This window comes from Corvus moneduloides, chromosome 5, assembly GCF_009650955.1.
Source record: "Corvus moneduloides isolate bCorMon1 chromosome 5, bCorMon1.pri, whole genome shotgun sequence".
Classification (NCBI taxonomy): Eukaryota; Metazoa; Chordata; class Aves; order Passeriformes; family Corvidae; genus Corvus; species Corvus moneduloides.
The window spans coordinates 38,407,302-38,427,787 of NC_045480.1; the positions used below are offsets into that span (position 1 = coordinate 38,407,302).

The 20,486-nt window shown below is 41.2% G+C and overlaps 1 long non-coding RNA gene across 2 annotated transcripts; it reads right to left on the bottom strand.

The window, feature by feature from the left end:
• Nucleotides 1-457: 457 nt before the first annotated feature.
• LOC116444622 lies at nt 458-20,358 on the bottom strand. Of its 2 annotated transcripts, XR_004240412.1 has the most exons (4): nt 19,772-20,358; nt 7,666-7,855; nt 6,586-6,666; nt 458-6,382 (listed from the first exon to the last, which is right to left on the bottom strand). It is a non-coding gene; the product is annotated as an uncharacterized LOC116444622 (long non-coding RNA). The 2 variants fall into 2 exon arrangements; XR_004240411.1 differs by having other exon boundaries at nt 458-6,666; nt 19,772-20,357.
• Between the last annotated feature and the right edge of the window lie 128 nt (nt 20,359-20,486).

Consider the following 20,486-nt stretch of genomic DNA (forward strand, 5'->3'; position numbering starts at 1 on the left):
CTTGCTTCTGGCTTTTAGTATTCCTGTCATGAACAATTTTTCTTTCAAAATGAGCAGTGTATTTTCATCTGCCCCAGTTAAAACATGCAAATAGTAAAACATAGTGAAAGAATCCTTTGCTTTAAATATATTTTGGTAGTTAAGAGGCCACTCAGGCTATCATTCACCACTGGTCAAATCTGAGCCTACAAAATCAACTTATACTAATGCAAGAATGAAATTTATTCAATCATATATATCATAGAACCATTGAATGCTTTGGTTGGAAGGGACCTTCAATATCATCTAGTTTCAACCCCTCTGCCTTGGCAGGGACGCCATCCACTAGACCAGGCTGTTCAGAGTCCCATCCAACCTGGCTTTGAACATTTCCAGGGATGGGGGAGCCACAACTTCTCTGGGCAACCTGTGCCAGTGCCTCACTACCCTCACAGTAAAGAATTTTTCCTAATTTCATTTCTAAACCTACCCTCTTTCAGTTTGAAGCCTTTACCCCATGTCCTATCGCTCCATGCCCCTGTAAAATGTCTCTATCCAGAGCTCTTGCAGGCCCCCTTTAGGTGCTGGAAGGCTGCTTAAAGGTCTGTCTGGAGGCTTCTCTTCTCCAGGCTGAACAACGTCAACACTCTGAGCCTTTCTTCACAGGAGAGGTGCTCCAGCCCTCTGATCACCTCCTCAACTTAAAACTCAGTTTCTCAGGAGCTCTGTTCCCACAAAAATTAGCTCAGCATAATGAAGTTCTTCAGCGCTTCTCCTGACCATCCACAAAGGTACAAAGTAAAACACGTCTTCTTGCACTATCCCAGAGAAGCTATCCAGGCTATTTTTGTGCCATCTGGGCAATTTTAAAAAGAATATCAAAAGCCTAAGATGCTCTCTTTTCTCTCCATGAACATTAATTGTAAAGAAGTTGCGTTTATTTTTTTTTCCAAGATCATCTCTGCTGGACAAGCACAACTTAAAAATGTTTTCTCATACTACCAGCTTGCAGAACATGCTCAAGATTTCTGTACTATTCAAACGAGCAAAGAGCGTCAAGTCATCAAGAGTCTTGCTGAAAAATTTTTTGAAGTTGGACTCTCATGTGCTGTATAAAGCAAGCCTCTGGTTACACAGTTGAGATCAGTGGAGAAGCAGTGCTTCATTACACAGGTCTGGGAACATCTTCCTTCTCTCCCTGACACCGTGCTCCCAAGCAGTGTGCTCTTTGTGAGTCTTCAAAGGACAGTGGCTGATTTCTATAGTCCTTCTCCTTTACAAGTCCTTGAGGAACCAAGCATTGTTCTTTCTCAATTGAATGGCCTCTTATTGATTGTACTTTAAAGAAGCAAATCTGTAGATGTGTGATTTCTTTGGGGCTTGTGCTTGGCAAGCTGTCTTTATCTTACTTAGCGAAGGCAAACATTAAACCAACATCACCTCGCAGTCTTACACTCCATGTGCATGACAACTCCTTCTTAACTTCTTCTTTAATTTTTACTTGTAATGATTAATGAGAAAGCGAATTAAGGCAGAGCTACTTCACATTATGTGCAATGTGCATATGATGAAATAGGAGACAATAACCCACAAAGATTCACTCATCACAAGTGCAGTGACTCAGAAACTTCCCAAGAACATGATGAAATCTAGCTAACAGATTTTAACAAAGCAAAATTACAGTCCAACATAAACTGCTGCAGATTATGCATGTAGGTTTGGATGCTTTTTCTTTGTGTCTAAGCACAACATCAGAGCAAAAGTAGGGAAAAGGACCTGTTTTCAGGTAAGAAAGAGAACTATCCCACGTCACAGCCCACAAGCCCAGATGGATGCAACATGTTAGCGACCCAGAAAAAGCTCTTTATTCTGAGATTCTCTTTACAAAAAACTGTACATTTATGTCAAAGTGTAAATTTTTTTTATTCTGTTGTTTGGAACATTGAGACACAAACATAACAAGTTGTCCAAAGTTCCTGAGGAAGCCTGCAGTAAAGATGAAAACCTAGACTTTTTGACTTCCAGGTCTCTGATTCAGCCATGAGACCTTCCTTTGCCATGTAGAGTGGTGCTTTTCAGACCCAAGTCTACCAAAATTTGTGCTTATAGAACACATGTAATGTACAACAGAATTTTACATTGTCCTTTATTTTACTTATTTTATTTAGATAACACTGTGAGAAACAGCTATTGCCCAGAGGTGTGCAGCTCCACCACCAGATGCAAGCAGGCTGGACAGTTTCTCCAGTGACCAGGTAATAGTTATCTACACTTTTTTGCTTCCTCTCGAAGCCAGGCATTCAATTAACTCATCAGCTACCACTACTCAGCCATCAACTTTGTTCTTTTTTTTAAAGCTTTCATGAAAAAAAAAATATCAAAGGACTTGTGAAAAACATAGAAGAAGCCCCATCTAGGATAGCACTTAAAATTGATTTCCAATGAAATTATGGCTGGGCATGGCAAGAAGGATAGTAAGGGATTACATCTCTGTGACTGACTCATGTGCTTTGCTGTTCTTTGGAATCAAGAGCATTGATTTTTTTATACTTGGGTTTGCTTCCAGCATCCTGGGATTCCCCAGGGCCCAGAAGGATACAATGCTTGACACACAGGGAAATTGCAAAAAGGTCAGTGTGCTCAGTACACATTGGTAGCATCTGTGCTGCTGCTATATTTGCCAAGATCCAAGCAAATTCAAAGAAGAAAATTATATTTGAAGAGCATTTTACCTGAAGTTTTTCAGCCTCCTGAGAAATACCCATAATTTCTAACTTTTATTTATGTATTTGTGCACAGACAGTCCACACAAGTTAAAACAGGCTGGCATCTGAGTTTTTCCACACTTAGTTTAGCAAACTCACTCTGATTCTAAGTGCAAGCCTAGCTTTTTCCCTAAGTTAGTGACACCATCCAGATCCACATGTACAAACACCACAGGAACACAAACTAGCTCTGACACCCAACAGAGTCTGGCCAGCTCTGTGTAACCAGCTTGTCAGCAGCATTTACTGGCACTGGCAATGGCAAATCCCAGCTTGTACCCCAACACTAAGACTGATCTTTTCTCCAGCCCTGCAGTTAAGCCACAGAGCAAAAGGCGGCTCAGAAACCAAATTTCTTAAGTCAGTCTGAAACAAGTCATCACCTTAGCATTGACTGAACATATATCCCAATCTAACCTCCACCCTTTCACAGTGGGATATCCTAGCCCACCACAGACCTGACAGAAGAGCATCTCTGTTTCCCATGCAGACACTCTCCTTTGCCTTGGAGCTCTGTGAATTCAAGCCCCAACTCGAGCTCCAGCCTTTGCACCCCACTTATTTTCCCCAGACAGGGTTTTGCCCCATTTCTCTTCCAGGCCAGACAGAAATTACAAGTAGGTTTATGGTGGAGTTTGGATTACTTTGTAGGTTTGCATAAATCATGGTTTTTACTCAGTGTAGCTTCTCACCTTCATCCCAGACAAAGCTGTTCATAACCTAAAAACTGCTTTAAGATCAGCTTTTTGCCTGAACTCTGAAAAGCTTTCCCAGTAATCTGCTATGAACTCAAGCTTTGCCTTTTTTCTTTTATGTCTAGAGGTCAAATCCTACTTTACCCACCATGTTACCCAGTGATCCAAGCTCCCATCTCAAAGTTTATTTCCCAATGACACTGGCTCACACCAACTCTCAGCTTAGTTTAACAGGCCTGTCAATTGTTATATAACTTTATAAATTTACACAAACAACCTCTAATTCCATGCAAAACCTGTTTACTTCCAGAAGGCTGCATAACCTTAATTTGGAAGGAAATATACAGCCATGAGCATCAACCTTTCATATCTGCCTATCTTGCAGAAAACTGTGTCTTTCATTAAGGCAGAAGCAGTGCCAAGAGAACTTCAAACACGTTAAAATGCTCAGAGCTTGACAAGAATCAGAGATTTTATTTGAATTTCTATGAAAATTAACTTATTTTTCTTGCAGTAGAGATACAGTGATGTTTTAGAGATGAGACAAGTCTACTGTGCACATGTACTGTCTCATATTACTCTGGATGCCACATTTCCACTTACATTATAGCCTCAAAAGGCATTATTGACTAACTTAAAATAATAATCAGAAAGGTTTTATATGGCAAGAGTATTACGAGCTGATAACAAATTGCTATATTTTGTTTTCTTCTCTTCCTACATCTAACAAGACTAAATTATATCTAAGAGCAATTGGTAATAGCTAAAAAGGTAATCTGTTAGCAGCAGCAGTGAGCCACATAATCAAATGAGGGAAAGAGGTGATGCAGTCTCTGCCTGTCACTGGAAATGAGAGTTTGCATATGAACACTTAGAAACGTGCAGCCAAACTGAAAATATTTAAATTAGCATAATCATCTCTGGATTTAAAGTTACAGGTCACACTCACAGTAACAGCTCACCAGGCTACCAGAAACTAGCCTGACAGAGAAGTCCCTCTTCACCTGGAGCACAAGGTCACTCCAGAAGCACAGCAGGACACTATGGAAGAGACACACATTAAGGGCTACAGATGAACTCCAACACAATTTTCACACCTTTTTGAACATGGCAGTTCGGGAGATTTCAGCTGGGAGGCCATCCTGAAAGGCACACCCTGTCATGCATCTTCAGTGAGCTCCTCAGAGGAAAACGGAGGCTGGTCAGGGGCCAAGAGCAGAGAGCCCCAGTCACCCAGGTTATCACAGACTGTAAGTGATACCTGCAGTTTTACCAGAAGCTCTCAAAGCAGTGTGCAGGCAGGACCCAGCAGTCTGCAGTGCTCACAAAGCTGGCGGCTCATCTGTGGCAGGAACGTCACAGGGATCTGAAGGCAAATCACCCTCGGCTCTGCCAAGGGTTGTCCTGCTGTCTCTCTTGCTTAGTGAGGAAGTAAAACACTGCAAACAGAAGGACCCTCACAGAGAGAGCAGCAACTGAAGGGACCAGACTTTGGAGTCACTCAGGTGATGGGAAGTGACTGTGCTCTGCTACATTCACCTCTCCCTGGGAAAGTCATGGCTTTCAGATAAAACATAAAACATGAGCTAATTAGACCTTTATTTTATTTTCAAATCCAGATTACAGCTTTCGGCAGAGAAAAGCATCAGTGACTCTAAACCCCAGCAGCTCATGCAGGCAAGAAGTTTTGTGCCTGTCCTGCCTGCCTTGGGGCCAACAGCTGCTTGACTCAGAATTGTTCTGTGTGATAAGCAGTGTCTCAAGTGCACAGCTAAGGCAATAGTCTGCTGGTTTGCAGACTGTGAGCTTGCATACAAGTAGTAAAGGCTATAGTGGGTTTATTTCCTTTAGGGAAATATTTTTTAACTTGACAAACTGTAGAGGTTTGTCACTGTTTGCTCACTGTGGAGTAAAAAATTATGCAAGGTGTTTGTTGCTAAAACTGCTGAACTTTCCTTCTTAAGAACTGCATAAATATTGAAGCAATTTAGAAAGATTCCTAATTGCATCAAACAACTCTGTGGTTCAGATTTATGTTCACAGCATAATTTTATTCAGAGATAATTATACAAGACATGTATGTTCCCAGGAAGTTTTTTGGGATGCTGTCTGTTTTATTTAAACAATAATTGCCATGCAAAATTGACTTGGTAAGCTGGGGTTTCCACAAAAAACTTCAGCTTCTTTGACAATAAGCAGAAAATAGACAAGAATGAGGGAATCATAAGTATTGAAACAGCTGCATATGCTGATAATGAAAAAATTGATCTGTCAATGAGCCTACAGTCCACCATTTCTGTAAAAGCAGACAATAGCAAATGACGTTAGTGGGCCCCCACTGAAAGGTGCCAGCTGCAAATAGGCTGTCTGGATGTCTGGAAGGAAGGGGTTTCAAGAGGGTTACAGCTTGCACAGTGAAATACAAGACAAAGCAGTACCATGATTTGCTGCAAATATAATGATTTAGCAGCAGGCACAGATCACATCATGCAATGGTGGAAAGAGGCAATGTACCAAGCTGCTGAACTCTGTGTCCAGAGGGTCTACATATGCTGCCTTGCACACACACACACATGCTGCAGAGAAAAGGGTCCAGTGAGCATGACCAATGCCAGTGCAAATGAAGACGGTGCTACTGAATTGCTCTGTGTTTTCTGCCAGTATACATCTGGTAGTAATGGAGGATAAATATGCCTTTTCAATTATTTTAAAACATTTAATTTAAAGCAAACATTGATTAATTTATGCTGAACTGCATACATCACTGGTTGGGAATGTCATTGGCTGACAAAAGGAAACCTAGCCCAGGGTCCAGAAAAAAATAATTTCTTGGTCATCTCATAAAACATTATTGTAAAAAAATTGTGTACTAAAATACCCATGGTGTTGCAGATGAGATCTTGCCCATCTTGAAGCTATTTTCAGTATGACAGTGTTGGAGATCTGCAGGATCAATAAAACATTGATTTTGTATCTTTTGTCAGGCTTGGCAGAGAAAAACTGTCCTTCCATTGGAATGTTTTCACGGATTACAATTAAGGAAACCTTCAAAACACAACAGCTGATCATGGAAGAAGCCACAGAGACAGGGGCAAGTAAAAACTATCCACTCAGGGGGAAAAAAATTATTCTTAAAGTAGTTTTACCTGTATTGTGAATTTTTGATGTTCTGAATATGCTATGAGTCAAGTGACGTTTTCCTTCAGAAGACAATAAAATTTCAAGGGCTGTGAAAGGGAAATCACATGGTTACTAAGATGATTTGGATCTGATCTATTATTTGCCTGTCATTTCTCTTGGGAATGTAATATAATAAAATTCCATTAAATGTGATGGACATGGAAAATGCCCACAAAGAGAAATGCTTGTCTCCCCAGAATGTATAAATACCAGGGTGAATCTTTATATCAATCTCTTTCATCTTCAAGATTAGCAAGACTAGGGTGTGAACTTTTAGCAGTTTTACAGTTTCTACACTAAAATATGTGAAACACTAGAATAAACATAAATATGTTAGCAGGACACCATGAACCAGGAAGATCTGGGTAACCACACTCTCATATTCAAAAATGCTGTCTCCAACACAGTATTTCCACCAGTATCTTTCAGCCCCAGTGAAACCTGGCCTGTATCTAAGATGCAAGTATGAGAAATGTATTTACCCAGACTATAGAGAATTTTAAATGGTGTGAGCTTGTTGGTTCTTGTAATCCCCATAATTAATTTACTGATTAACTTTTTTTACGAATAATTGTGCACATTGTGACACAACCATTATGGCAAAAAAAAAAAAAAAAACAAAGGAAACTAAGAAAACCTCTTTAGAGTATAAAAAACCCCAGATATTCTAAAGTCTAGGAAGTATTCTGGCAACAGTCTTAGTTTTCTTCCCATCTTTAATTTTTGTTCTAACATCAACTTAACTAATGTTATCAAGCCACTGACTTACTTTTTTTCCAGAACAAAACACATTCCCAATCCTACAGTCACTGTGGACCACTTTTTAATTAACAGAAAGGACTTCAGAGGAGTTTTCTAGGTCTGCAGTATATTCTCCTTCACTAGAATATTGGCAAGAGACATCCATGCAATAACCAAAGCAACACCTAATTTTTTTTCCATTACTGAACAGGAATCTGTCTCAAGACTGTTCAGGCAGCTGTTACAGACCACATCAACACATACTCTCCTTTCCTCTGTCAAAGAAATATTCTGAAAATACTTACTGGCCTTCAGCCTGTTGTCAGAAAGTCCATGGAATGTTACAGTGTGAGGATCAAAGTGGTCAGTAGTATCCAAGTCAAGGCACTGGAGATCTCAGCAGTTCCAGCTGTGGTAGCAATGGACCATGGACATTCTCACCAATCTCAGTCAGCTCAGGCAGACAAGGGATTTGTCTACACTGACCAACACCAGCTTGAGTACCAAAAAGCAAGATAACAGCACAAATTTAACACAGGTTAGCTTTCTCTCCACCTAATGGGCCCATACAAAAAGCCAACATCTTTAACCCCTCACTAATGTGTGGTTATTTTTGTTATTTGTAAGTAGTCAAATTCATTTTTATCATACTGGTAAATTCATAATTGTTAATGCCTGAAGACTTTGACCTATACAGATTATTATTACAAAGTTCTCCGGGCTGTTTTGGTGCAAAGCATACAGTGCAGGTGAGAAGAGCAGGACAGAATGAGCACTGGGTGTCTGAAGTGCCGAGCTCCATTGCTCAGAAGGTGCTGAGCAGAATCATGCATCTGCCCAAGAGAAGGGAGCAAATGCAACATGACAGATCAGTGCAGTTTTCCTGAGATACTTCAGTGTTTCCTGATTACAGATGTTGGAGACTGTCCCAGGCAAGTAGAAGTGCTGCCCATTTCTCCCCCATTCCCTCAGACTGATTATTTGGTTCATTTCAGAGCAGAGTTATTTCCAACACTGACAAGTTGCTGTATTAAAATATTAATTCTGAAGCCTAAGACATCAGTCTATGTGCCATCCTCAACCAGTGAGTCAAGTCAATTGTGACTTGAGAGAATGAAGGCCCAAAGTCAAGTAGAACAGCATGGAGAGGAGCAAGATGCAATGTTTGCCCAGGGCTTTTAAAATGTATAATGACTCTACTGCCTGAAGTTCCTTACCAGCACAGTATTCCAGCTTGATATTAGTGGTCAGTGTGTTAGTTGCTGGTGTTTGGATTAAGTCAACTCCAGCTTCTCTTTTAGGACACTTGTTTTACCTGTTTTTTCCTATATTTTCAACAGCAGTATGTTAGGACACTATGAAAAATTGTAAGAGGAATTGTATGAAGAGATCAAAACAAAATTCTCTTGCCAACTGACACTTTTTGAAACCTGCATTTATTGATTGAAATTGTGTGTCTAAGTTTACTCAGACACCAAAAAACAAAAGTAACAATCTTACCTTCAGTAACTATCAAGAATTGCACAATAACTCTAAATAATAATACTTTGCACAGTACATGCAAACAACAGAACATCCAGCAAAGATCTCCTGAAAGTATCCCTGTAACCTTATTATGACTATACAAACTCCCCTGCTGGAGGTGTGTAAGCTGTATCTCAGAGCAAAGAATTTAAGCAATTTGCTGAAGGATACACCACGCCCTTCTGGGAGCCCAGGAGTTCAGGGCATCCAGCCCCCTGGCCACGTAACTTAAGACTTAATTGGCTCTCTGTGTGGCCAAAGTGCACAATGATTTTGTTTCCTTTTTAATAAGTTTATTTATACTCATCAACAAACAGTTGAAGAAGAAACATTGGGTGCTCAGCAGTGTCACTTCCTTATCAGCCGTGAGGTCTGTAACATCAAAGAACATGGCTGCATAAACCCAGTGCCTTCATATTCTTTTTATAGAACTCTGAGATCCTGAAATATAAAAGAGTAGATCCAAAATGATGAATTCTATATTCTCCATGTAAAATCTGAAAGAAGCCTGCAGCCATCCAGCAGCACCTCTACATAACTCCACACAGGACCTAAGAAAGTCTGATGCATTAGCCTTACATTCCATAAAGAAGTGTTGACAAAGTTAAATCTCTTTCACAGCACAGAAGGTGCTTCAAAAGAAAATGTAGTTTTGAAAATGTCTCCATAAACTATTTACAAATCAAACAAATAATAGGAAACCCCCACTCAGATAAACTGAGTTTGCTTTATCTTTATGAGAATGAATGGCATTTGAGTGAATAACCATTTCATTTATATTTTAAGAGTCTCAGTGGACTTTAAAATCAACAGATTTTACAGCTAATTCATTTTACCACCCATTTATATTTTCCAAATAAAATAAGAACGCTGTTGATTTCTAATACATCTTCATTTCCTATCTTTTTTTAAATAGGTATGATATCAAATAATTCTCTCACTTTTTATGCTTACATTTTGTTTTATTTTATAAGCCATGTTGTACACATGTTAAGTTACTTTACAGACCAGGATATTTTACAGCAGTTTCATAAATTAGTCTTCTAAAGTGATTAAGCTGTTCTCTGGACTCCAGAAATAAACTCCTCAAACAAAATGATGAATTCTTCATCAAACAATAAACACTCACAGTGGAAGCACTTTATTTCTCCAGAGCTGCAAATACTTTCAACAACTACATGTCATCAGTACATGAACTACATATATATATCATGCAAAGAAAAACCAATTACCCACATATCAAGTGCAGTGAAGAGAAAGCCACGTGATCCTGTTGCTGTTTCAATTATCTTGAATTACCTATGTCCTTGAAATGCACAGCCACATCTCCCACCAAATACCTGGTGTGGATACATTGAATATATTTGCCTGACTGGACCTGTGAGGTAGCTGGACACACCTCACACCAGCTGGGTTTACCTAAGATGACTCCTGGCTTCTAAGTGCATGAGGAATGGCAGAAAGAGCATCTCAGGGTGAACTGTCCCTGCCATGGCATTGGTCCCCTCCAGAGCATCTCCCTAGTGAGCAAGAACTGACACCATCCTCCTGTTCAGAGTGGAGGCACAACTCATTGCTATTCAGCAAGTGCTAAAGGTGATGGGTATTTGGCACAACTGAAAGTAAGAGACAGAAAATTCTACAGAACACATAAGAAACACCAAATACACCCTGTTTGTTCTGCCAGTTGGAGATGCTGTGGTCACCCTTTCCTGAACATGCTCAGTGTATTCACAGCAGCCATTCACCTTCAGAACAGGAAGGGTTACTGGTGGAAGGCTGGGCAGATGGATACTCTGCTTTGTTCTTCCTGTTTTCCAAATATGTTTAGTGCGGCTGTGTATTCTGAAAAGTCCATAGATAGCTTTCTGCAAACAAGAATTATCCTATTTAACTCCACAAAAATTAGTATTTTGGCAGTCTATGAGTCTTAGAATTTCTTGCAATTTTATTTATTCTAGTAGATGATACCATTTTCTCCCTTCTAGGCAATCTATCTCTTAAGATTTCTCCTAGAGTGTCTCATTAATGCAGGCTTGGGAACAATGAAAGTCAGCAGTAAAATCAACCTGTGTTGTGAACAAAGGAAAGTTTTATAATGTATAAATATCTGAGTCCTGTGAAAAGGAAGAAGTAATTTTAATGAGCTCTTAAAACCTACCAGAAGAAAAAAGGAGGTATGCATGCAAAAAAATAACATGTTCTCAATAGGGTAGACAGTAGCTGCTCTTTCAGGATATGAAATGCAGGGTAGATGGAAGAGACTTTTCCAACTACTGCCACATACACTATGATGATGTGACAGGAGAAGCTAAACCAGAATATTTTTGGTTCCCTCTAGGATTCAGCCATGACTGAAATCATCCTTCTTTTGTTCAAGAAATACTTTAATTTAGTATGCAGAGATGTATTGTAGCCAGAGGAAAAAAAATAAGCCAACTCGCACGATTTGGTTGACTGCAAGAGAGAGACATGGCGTTCACAGGAGGGTAGAGCAACAGCACAGTAACTTATCCCATTCTGTCCCACCCATCTCTCAGCCTAAGGACAAGCAGTTCTAGTTCAGTGCTGGAGCAGAAAATTAGAACTTATTTCATTGGCAGTCACCCAAAATATCCTTCTTTCTTGTCTTCTGATCATGAAGAGCTCAAGCAGTTCCTGTGCCCTCTCCCTCTAAAACTACCCCTGTTTATGCCCAGTGCAAAGATTCTTCTGCTAAGCCCAGAGCCTGACCCCACCAGTCCCATCTCTGGTGCAGTACCTTCTGCAGCTCATCCCATTTCAGTCCTAGATAAGTGATATCCTGTGCCTGGGGCTCTAAAACCTTGCCGTCTTAAACTGCCATCTATTATAGTGTAGGAGACAATCCTCCATAAAGCTAAATTACCTAAAATGCAAGTATTACACATAATCACAGTAAGCCTATGGATGTGCCAAATCTCCTCCCTTCTAATATATGGTGGGAATAAATTACTTTTTCAACAAGGTAAAACTGAAATATTATTAACATTCAGACAATGTGCTGCTACCAATTACTTTTTTTCTTTTGATATCTGGAAGTAACACCAACTCTATTCAAGGTCTTTCTGTGAGGAGGGGAACCATAAAATGACAATTTTAATGGAGAGTAGATAACAATTTTGGTCTTTTCTCCTATCAAAGAGAAAGTTACATAATTTCCTCCATAATAGAAAGGTCTTCTACCAAGAAATATCATTTCTTTTAAAAACTACTACATAGAGGAAAGGCAGCACTAATGAGACTTTGATTGCATCTCTGCTATTGCTATTACACGATAATCTTTAAAATTACTCACCTGTTGTATCTTGCTTTTTAATCTAGTCTTAAAACGAAAACTGAAGCAGATACTTAATATACTTCATTTGCAAAGCTGTTTCCACTGAAGTCATTCTGGAAAAACTTCTGCTTCCTAATGGGGAGCTATCATGGTTGCTACGCTTGTTGTCACTATGCATAGCTGCATTGCTGGCACACCTAACCTAGCTCCTTCTGCAGGGAGCCATATCCAGTGACACAACCTCAGATGTCTGGGAGTGAGTCTGACCAAGCACTGTGTCCTGCTCAGCACAGCTGAAGTTGCTATTGGGTTTATTTGCTGGGACTGAACACATGTTAACAAGTGTTGTGTCATGCAATACATATGGCTGTACCCGAGCTGGTGAAGCCTGTATTGTGTTAAGGGGTACAGACCCCTGTATGGACAGCTTTGGCTGTGAATCAAGGCATGGCAGTTCACTAAAAAGGAACACAGCTTCCAGTCCTTGCAAACCAATGCAAGATGACTTATGAATTCCTTCAACTCTTTTATGAAGCAAATTTTGCTCTACTGTTTTGCATTTTCCTGTCTTTCAGGGTTTCCTTTCCCTGTCTTTCAGAGGAGATAATGTCTTGTAGAACAACTAAAGCAAAACTCATCCACAAAGAAGTTGTAGGAAGGGTATAGGAAGAAAGTACAGAAAGAGCATGACATGAAATGATAATTACAGATCATTAGAGAGATCAGCTCTGATGCCTTTGAGGCAAGACGCTCCCAGAATCACAGTGTAAGTCTGACCACATTACAAGAACCTCTTTTCACTACTCAGCTACACAAATGCACAAGGCAAGAAAAGCAGGAGTTCCGCAAACCAAGCAGAGCCTTTAACTTTTACTAAACCCAGTATTTCCAGATGCCAGCAGTCTATCAGTAACTTAGAGATAAGAGGACAAAATAGGACCAAGTAGCCCCAAAGCCTATTCCACAGCATCACCTGCAAGCAGAGATTGGCAACACTGACACATGCACAACTCTAGCACAGCTGGTCTACTACACTTGGCCTACCCAAATGCTTGCTTCTTTCTTCCCTCCAGATGAAAACCTGGTGACCTTGAGGGTAGAGATGCACACTCAACTAGAAATCAGACTCACACATGCGAAATCTCTGAGCCATCAAAGAAGCTGTGCACCCCCTGACTGCCCACTCCCACTCCTGCTTTCTGATCATGCAGAGAACAGTGAGACCACGGGACCACCCAGCCAACTTCTCTAGTTGTGGGACACCACCCAAAAAGTAGTGGGAGGGGATGATGAGATCTGATAACTTTTGATGGTGAAAATGTTGACTGACTGAGAGTGAAAAGCGCTTGTTTACTATATATTTGATCCCCTTCCATGTAACTCTGTGCATTTCAGGTGCGTGTTTCCTCTGTACAACAGGGGAAACACACTCTGTGTGTTTCAGAGTAGAGATGGCCTTTTCTGTACATAAAATTTGGAGACATCCCCACCCCAATTTTAACGACGAAAAGCATTACTAAGTACTTTCCAGTAGATGGCAGGGTTACGTTGTGGCAACGCTGAAACTCTGAAGCTGAAAGGGCTCCTGTATAAAGGTTCAAGTACTGGTTAGGTAAATTTAATTAGCAGAATGAACTAATATGTGAAAAGACATAAATACATGTTGGATTAACTGATAGAATGTGATGGTGGAAATGTAAAAGTTATGTTTTAATGTAGTGAAAGCTTAAAGCTCAACATGGCATTAAAAATGAACTTTGTTAAAAATGAGCTTCATTGAGACAACCATTTATACCATAGAACTGACATGGCAAAAACCACAGTATTTAATATGAGAACCCACTGAAGTTACCAGCCTAGAATACAGCCAGGAGAAAAGCAAAAAGCCCTTGCAAATGTTACTGAAAATGATCAGCAAAAGTGGATTTCAGGACCAAAATCAATTCAGCTGGACAGTGTAGTGTTTGCCTTTTTCCAGGGACTGTGCAAAAATGAGCACCCCTTAAAGGGAATTCAGTACTTTTGTCAATTTGAGAAATCATGACCTCAGCAGGGCAGGGAACAGCTTCACAGGTTGGTAGCCCCCTCAGAAACAGCCAGGAGAAAAGCCTGATGCAGCCTGAGGATTTCAGAAATGGTTTCTACTTGTCAGGAACCAAACCACTCAGCCCAGGATGACTGGCTGCAAATGCATGAGGTTTCAGTTTCTTAAACCTACAATTCTCTGAATTTACTTTTCTAGACAGGGCTGTAAGATGTGCCCCACTGAATTTCAAACACAGTGACTCTAGTGAGTGACTTCCCTTGTAAGTGTCCCAAGGTTATATGGTTTTATCCTCTTTGAAGGATAGATGATTTACATGGGGTAGATATAAATGTGGTCACTTTGTTTGTGTCAACACTGCTCTGAGAACATTTGTGGACAACTGCTAATGTCAAACTTCTGTACACTGCAGGTAAAATGAAATGGCTGCAGGCAAAAATACCACCCTACTTTTTATATGGTTTTCTTTAGCAGAAAATATTCAGATATCAGACACTCAATACTTTTACTTCCCATTCCGTGTATGCTTGACAGTTTTGGCTTGACTCACTGAAATTACTCAAGTAATTAATTTCACTATTCTACTGTGGAATTATAAGATTAGTTGAAATACTCTATTTATTCATGAGAAGAGGTTACATGCTTTCTTTTGTGAATATCTAATAGGAAAATGCAGGGGCTGATGACACATGGTTTCTGAAAGTAAAAGGGCCCAGCCTGGCACACCATCTCTGTCAGGACATACTCTGCATTTATTGCACCAGTGCTACTCAACTGCAGACCATACCAAAAAGCAAAATTCTCATTCCTAATGATAAACAGTCTCTTCAAAGACACATTTCCTATTATTTCCTGCAATAATACACTCGACTTCCTCTGGTAAGTGTATATCATCTCTAAAGAACTTAACTACATCACTGAAAACAGTTTTGGGGTTTGTTTTTATTTTATAAAGTCCTTAATAGTTTGTTGTCTTTTTTTGTTTGTTTTCACATATTAATGCATGCTTATATTATATTCTTTTAAAGTTTCATCTTATAATCACCTTATTGATGATTCACACCTATTGATTCACCTTGTTTCTGAAAGCATTTGTGTCGTAAAAAAACAAAACCAAAAAGAAATAAAACCAGTATTGACTGATCTCTAAAATCCTATTGTATTTTTGCAGTTGGAAAAAACACACAAAGCTTGGCACATTCCTAAAACTCTGACTCTGGTGAGAGTGCAACATAAATGGTAATATTAACATAATCATCTTGATCTTTTCCCCCAAGAATAACATAACTCTAACTGTTCCAAGATCACATGTCCTTTCTCCCCCTTTTCAGCCTCATGAATAATTTGTCTCATCTTTCTCACTGACATAAACACTGAATCTTGCTGAAGGTCATGCAACATGCCCAGTATCTTTTCATTCAGTTGCAATTCAGCACTGTATTCTGTGCCTTATATTATTTTACACTCATGACATGCAGTTGTAGTTTGTTTGCACGGTGGTGTATTGCCTGATAGTTCATGCAGCGAATGGTAAACACTGATGTTTCAAAAGCTAATTAGTGGTGAAGATTTGTTTTTTATTACCCTCAGTTTATTCAGCTGGAAAGCCACGGGCCAGGCGAGGTCAGCAAAGGCGATTAGAGAAATGATCATTTTTTCTTACTACAGAAAGTTGAAAGAAATAAGATTATTTGGGAAGAAAAGAATTAAAGAGTCTGAGACATCTGACATTATTAAGGTAACAGTTCTTTGGCTCATCCAGCATCCCCACTAATCCATTTGTCATCCAATATATCTGTCTAAAGACAAAAGCCTTCTCAGGCTTTGACAAAGAACTGAAATTCTTCTGTGCCTGCCTCAGCAACTTCATTTCCAGCCTTGAGCTTCATCTCATCAGTGTTCTCTGAAGCAATACTCTGTCTCCAGTTTTCAGTAGCTAGAAGGAAATGTACAGGAAATCATGGGGCAGGGAAGTGGTACAGGATGCAGAAAAAGAAAGGAACCAAAACTGTTTTATCTATCTGAAATGTTCTCAGTTAGCCTCAGCTTACACATGGAAAGTTTCGTGCTGGGGGGAGGGATGGGGACAGAGAGGCTCTCACCAGACCTTCTTTTATCTCTTCATGTCCTAAAGAATTTGGTAGCTTTTTAACAGCGATGGCAAACCCTCTGAATCCCGTTTTCTCTAACATCATTGTGGAATATTCCCTTCAGATCACAAGAGGTGTGGATTTCACCCTTTCCTCAGCTGCCAACAATTTATGCAGACATATCTGCCCTTGCCTTAGCACATCAGCACATCTAGACTTTCTGCAGCACACATCGCTGATGAGCCTGAGCAACACTTTCAACACAGCTACAAGTGCATGTAGAAACTGTCCACACACATGCTGTAGGACAAGGAGAGACCTTTCCATCAAGAGAATATACTGCCAAGAGAACATCAAAAAGGAAATTAAACCACAATAAGCTGTTAATTTCAAGAAGAATCATATATGCACTTACATAAGATAATGCTATAGTGACCACATAATCAGTGGGTTTGTTTCATTTACAGACTGTCTATGACACAGTTCAGGAAGGAATTTCCCCCAGAAATGAGTGACAAAAGTGGATCACTGCAGAAAAAGTCATACTCAAACAAGCTGAGAATTTTTCCTCCTCTGGGACGAGCAAAGGGGGGAGTCACAGTAAACGTATAAAAACAAGTTACTTTTGTAAGTCCATGTCTTAAAAAATAAAGCATAAGGAGGAATAAAATGTAATTGGTCATTCCTGTCCACTTGTAGAGGATAAAAAAGGAACTACCAACAAAACTGGAAAGTAACAAATCCAGAAATGCAGAAGAGAAACAGTTAGAACTACATGATATTAAGAGGTACAAATAAAAACCTCCAAAAGTTCATGAGCTTCATGCCTAATATTTTTTAATTTATTTTGAGTTATTTCAAAAGGTAGGGAGGAGAAACAAGAACAAAACACAAGCCACAATTCTCTGGGACACATCACAGTAAGATATTTCTGAAAGGACTGATACAAAGCATGGTACCAGAAGAAGTGTGTCCTTGCTGCAAGAATGTATGCTGGTTAAAATCAATTAATAAATCAAGTGCTTTGAGCTAACACTCCATCTGTCTCATTCAAGGTAGGAACACCTATCCCCTCCCGTAACACCTCCTCCCACACCAGTCTGGCACATTTGGTGTAGGCCAGGAGCTCCCAGGACCATGCAATTTCTCCAACTCCATCCCAACCAAGATCACTTGCAAGCCTTTCAGTTGTCCACATCTTTCCCAAAAAATGGGGTGTTACTCAACAAAGAAAGCAGTGAGGGTCTAGCCTGGAATTGCAGTCTTTCAGATGAGAATAATGTGATTACAGATTACAGTGACTAAAGTTACAATCTCGAGTAACATATAACTAAAATTAAAACACAGTTTATATTTCAGAAAACAATTTAGTTGATTTAAAGTAGCACGCTGAAGATATGTATCCTAATAAATAAAGTCAGTATTTTCTCATCAGTATTCATGCAAGATCTAATTATACTTGGGTCTAGAAATTTTTTAAAAGAAACAAAAGAGTAATATCACCATACTGAAACAAGATATTTCTCATAATCAAAATTTCCTTTCTACTTTATGAGAAATATGGCAAGCTAATTTTTAATGGAATATCCCCTCATGTATCTATGTTGACTGGCATATGAATACAGCTGGTTTGCTCAATACTATTTAAAAACTTCCCCTTTTTCTTTAGTTTCTCTGCTGTTACCTTACATTGTGTGGCACACAAGTTTGTCTCAGCCATTCCTGTATGTCGCTCCGCCTAGTGTATGGAGGGACTGTAACCACACAAAATGTACAGTTTAATCTTATCTTAGATTTTTAACTGCATGATTACAAGGCTTCCCTGATTATGCTGTTCAGATAAAACTATTAGCTATACCAAAGTTCTGTTTGCTCTAAGGTAAAAGGCTGCCTTTTATCAAACAACCTTATAGTTTTACAGGAGTAGAACTCGGACACTGTAGCGCTAAGTTTTAAATGTCAGCAGGTTTATCTACAGCAGGTATTATCTAAAAAAACCCCCAACATTGCCAATTTTATCATTCATGCACTTGCATGTATCTATAATAACATCATATAATAATTTAATCTCAGGTAAATTAGGGAGCTTTTTATAGCTTAACTAGAGCTAGGGTACACATCCAGAAGATCTGTGTTATAGCTCCTGCTCAAATCAGCGTGCCAGTCATCTGCGTGCAGCTGGTGCAAGCACTGTTGGAAGGTGGGATGGAAAAATGACTCACAAAGTCCACACGGTCACTTGACAGGTGATAGTGATCTCCCATGAAAGGGCATGGAGCAAGTAATGTGGTGGCTGGCTCCAGCAACACAGGCTTATGTTCACCGAAACCTGAGGAGCCTGAAAGAGTAGCCCCTTTTGGAAGGAAAGATGTGTGACTTTTCCAAATACAAAAATTCAGCCTCATATCACACACAGATCTGACAGGCATCCAGAGAGTGGCAAAGTGCTACCTGACTTAAAGGAGTTTGTAAGACTGGGGACTCACCTGTCGAACTGCTCCATCATTAACTGATAAATAAATGTCATTCAATTATGTTCAAAACCAGTACTTCAAGATAGGAAGAAGGAAAAACAAGTGCATAATTACTGGGGTCAAATTAGCACAAATCACAGGTCAGTGGCCAACAAGGACCTATGACTTAAACAGCTCCTCCCACCAAGTAAATGCTTTGCTGGAAGAGTAAGAGGCATACTATTCCCTCAGCTGGCAAGATTGACAACACCAGATGCATCTTCCCCAGTGTCTTCAATTTTCTCCATTCTGGAGACACTGAACAGAAGAACCCCTGGCTGTCAACAGCTCTCACCAGTGACTGCACCACTCCCAAGCACTGGATGCACCCATCTTCAACCCCTGCACTCTATACACACCCCTTGACATAACTAGCCCAGCTCCTTGGAGTGGGTCTGCCTCTCTCTTTCTGAATCCTTTGTTGCTATTCCTCTTCAGTTTTCCCTGTGCAAGCTAGAGACCTGCTTTGATGTACACCACAGTACACTTCACATACACCTCTCCCTGCAATGAGATGCAGTCCTAAACCCAAGATTTTCTGGCAGTTTCAGCAAATGCTTTCTCATATGATTACTCCTCCATGAGCAGAGGAGCTTGAGCTGCTACTCCCTGGAAGCAATCAGAAGAGGACATCAAAACCAAGGTGCAAGCCTGGCTATAAAAGTACTACAAATACCTGGAAATCTACACTTCCATGGTTTAACCCACTGGCCTTGACACTCAGCTGAAGATCACCCTGCATCCCTCTTCGGATGCTACAAGGTCAGGGAGAAGGCATGGAAGAGTGGCACAGGACAGCATCGGCACACACCAGGTCGCTGCCAGATTCCTGCCCGCAGCTGTCCACATACATCCTAATCCATTTTGGGGCAGCTGCACAGCCTGCACAGACAGCACCAACCACATTCAAGCAGTTTTGCTCAAGCTAAAAGACAGCTTTACCCTCTGCTGACAGAGCACTTCGACATCTGTAGTCAGTGTCAGCTTCCCACAGGCTGGAACCTCCTGAGACTGAGCTCAAACTGGAGTTGGGTGCTGCAATCCCGTTAGGAATAAAGCTCCTGGGGAAAGCACATGTGCCATTTCTCTGAAGCGCAGCATTCTGTTTCTCAATATTATCTAGGCGTGCTGGGGTGTTACCCTTTTCCTGCAGCGCTTGCTCCCGCAAGCGTATCTGAGAAGGGATGCGATGACCGGCATGTGCATCCCGCCGGCCGAGGCTGCGCCGGACCGCCGGCCCCGCGCAGGCACAGGGGGCTCGCACGCCCCTGCACCCCGCCTTCCCCACAGCGGCCCCGCCGCCGTCCGCTCGCTCGCTTCAGGTACCGCCGCCTCGCCTGCGGCCGCCGCACGGCCCCGGCCCCGTCTCAACCCCGCGGCCGAGGTCTCTGCCGCCCCCCGCGCCCCCCGCGGGCCCCGGGGCCGCCCCCCGGCCCGGCCCCGAGCATGCTCAGTGCCGCCCTGACCTACTTTCCCCGCCGGAGCCGGCGGTGGCGGAGCGGCGGGAGCGCACGGCACGGGCACGGGCACGGGCACGGCACGGCACGGGCACGGCGGGGCACTGCGGCAGCGCCGCGCTCCGCCCGCCCCGGCCCCGGCCGCGGGCCCGGCCCCGGCCCCGGCCCCGGCCCCGGCCCCGGCATGGTGCTGCGCGGGG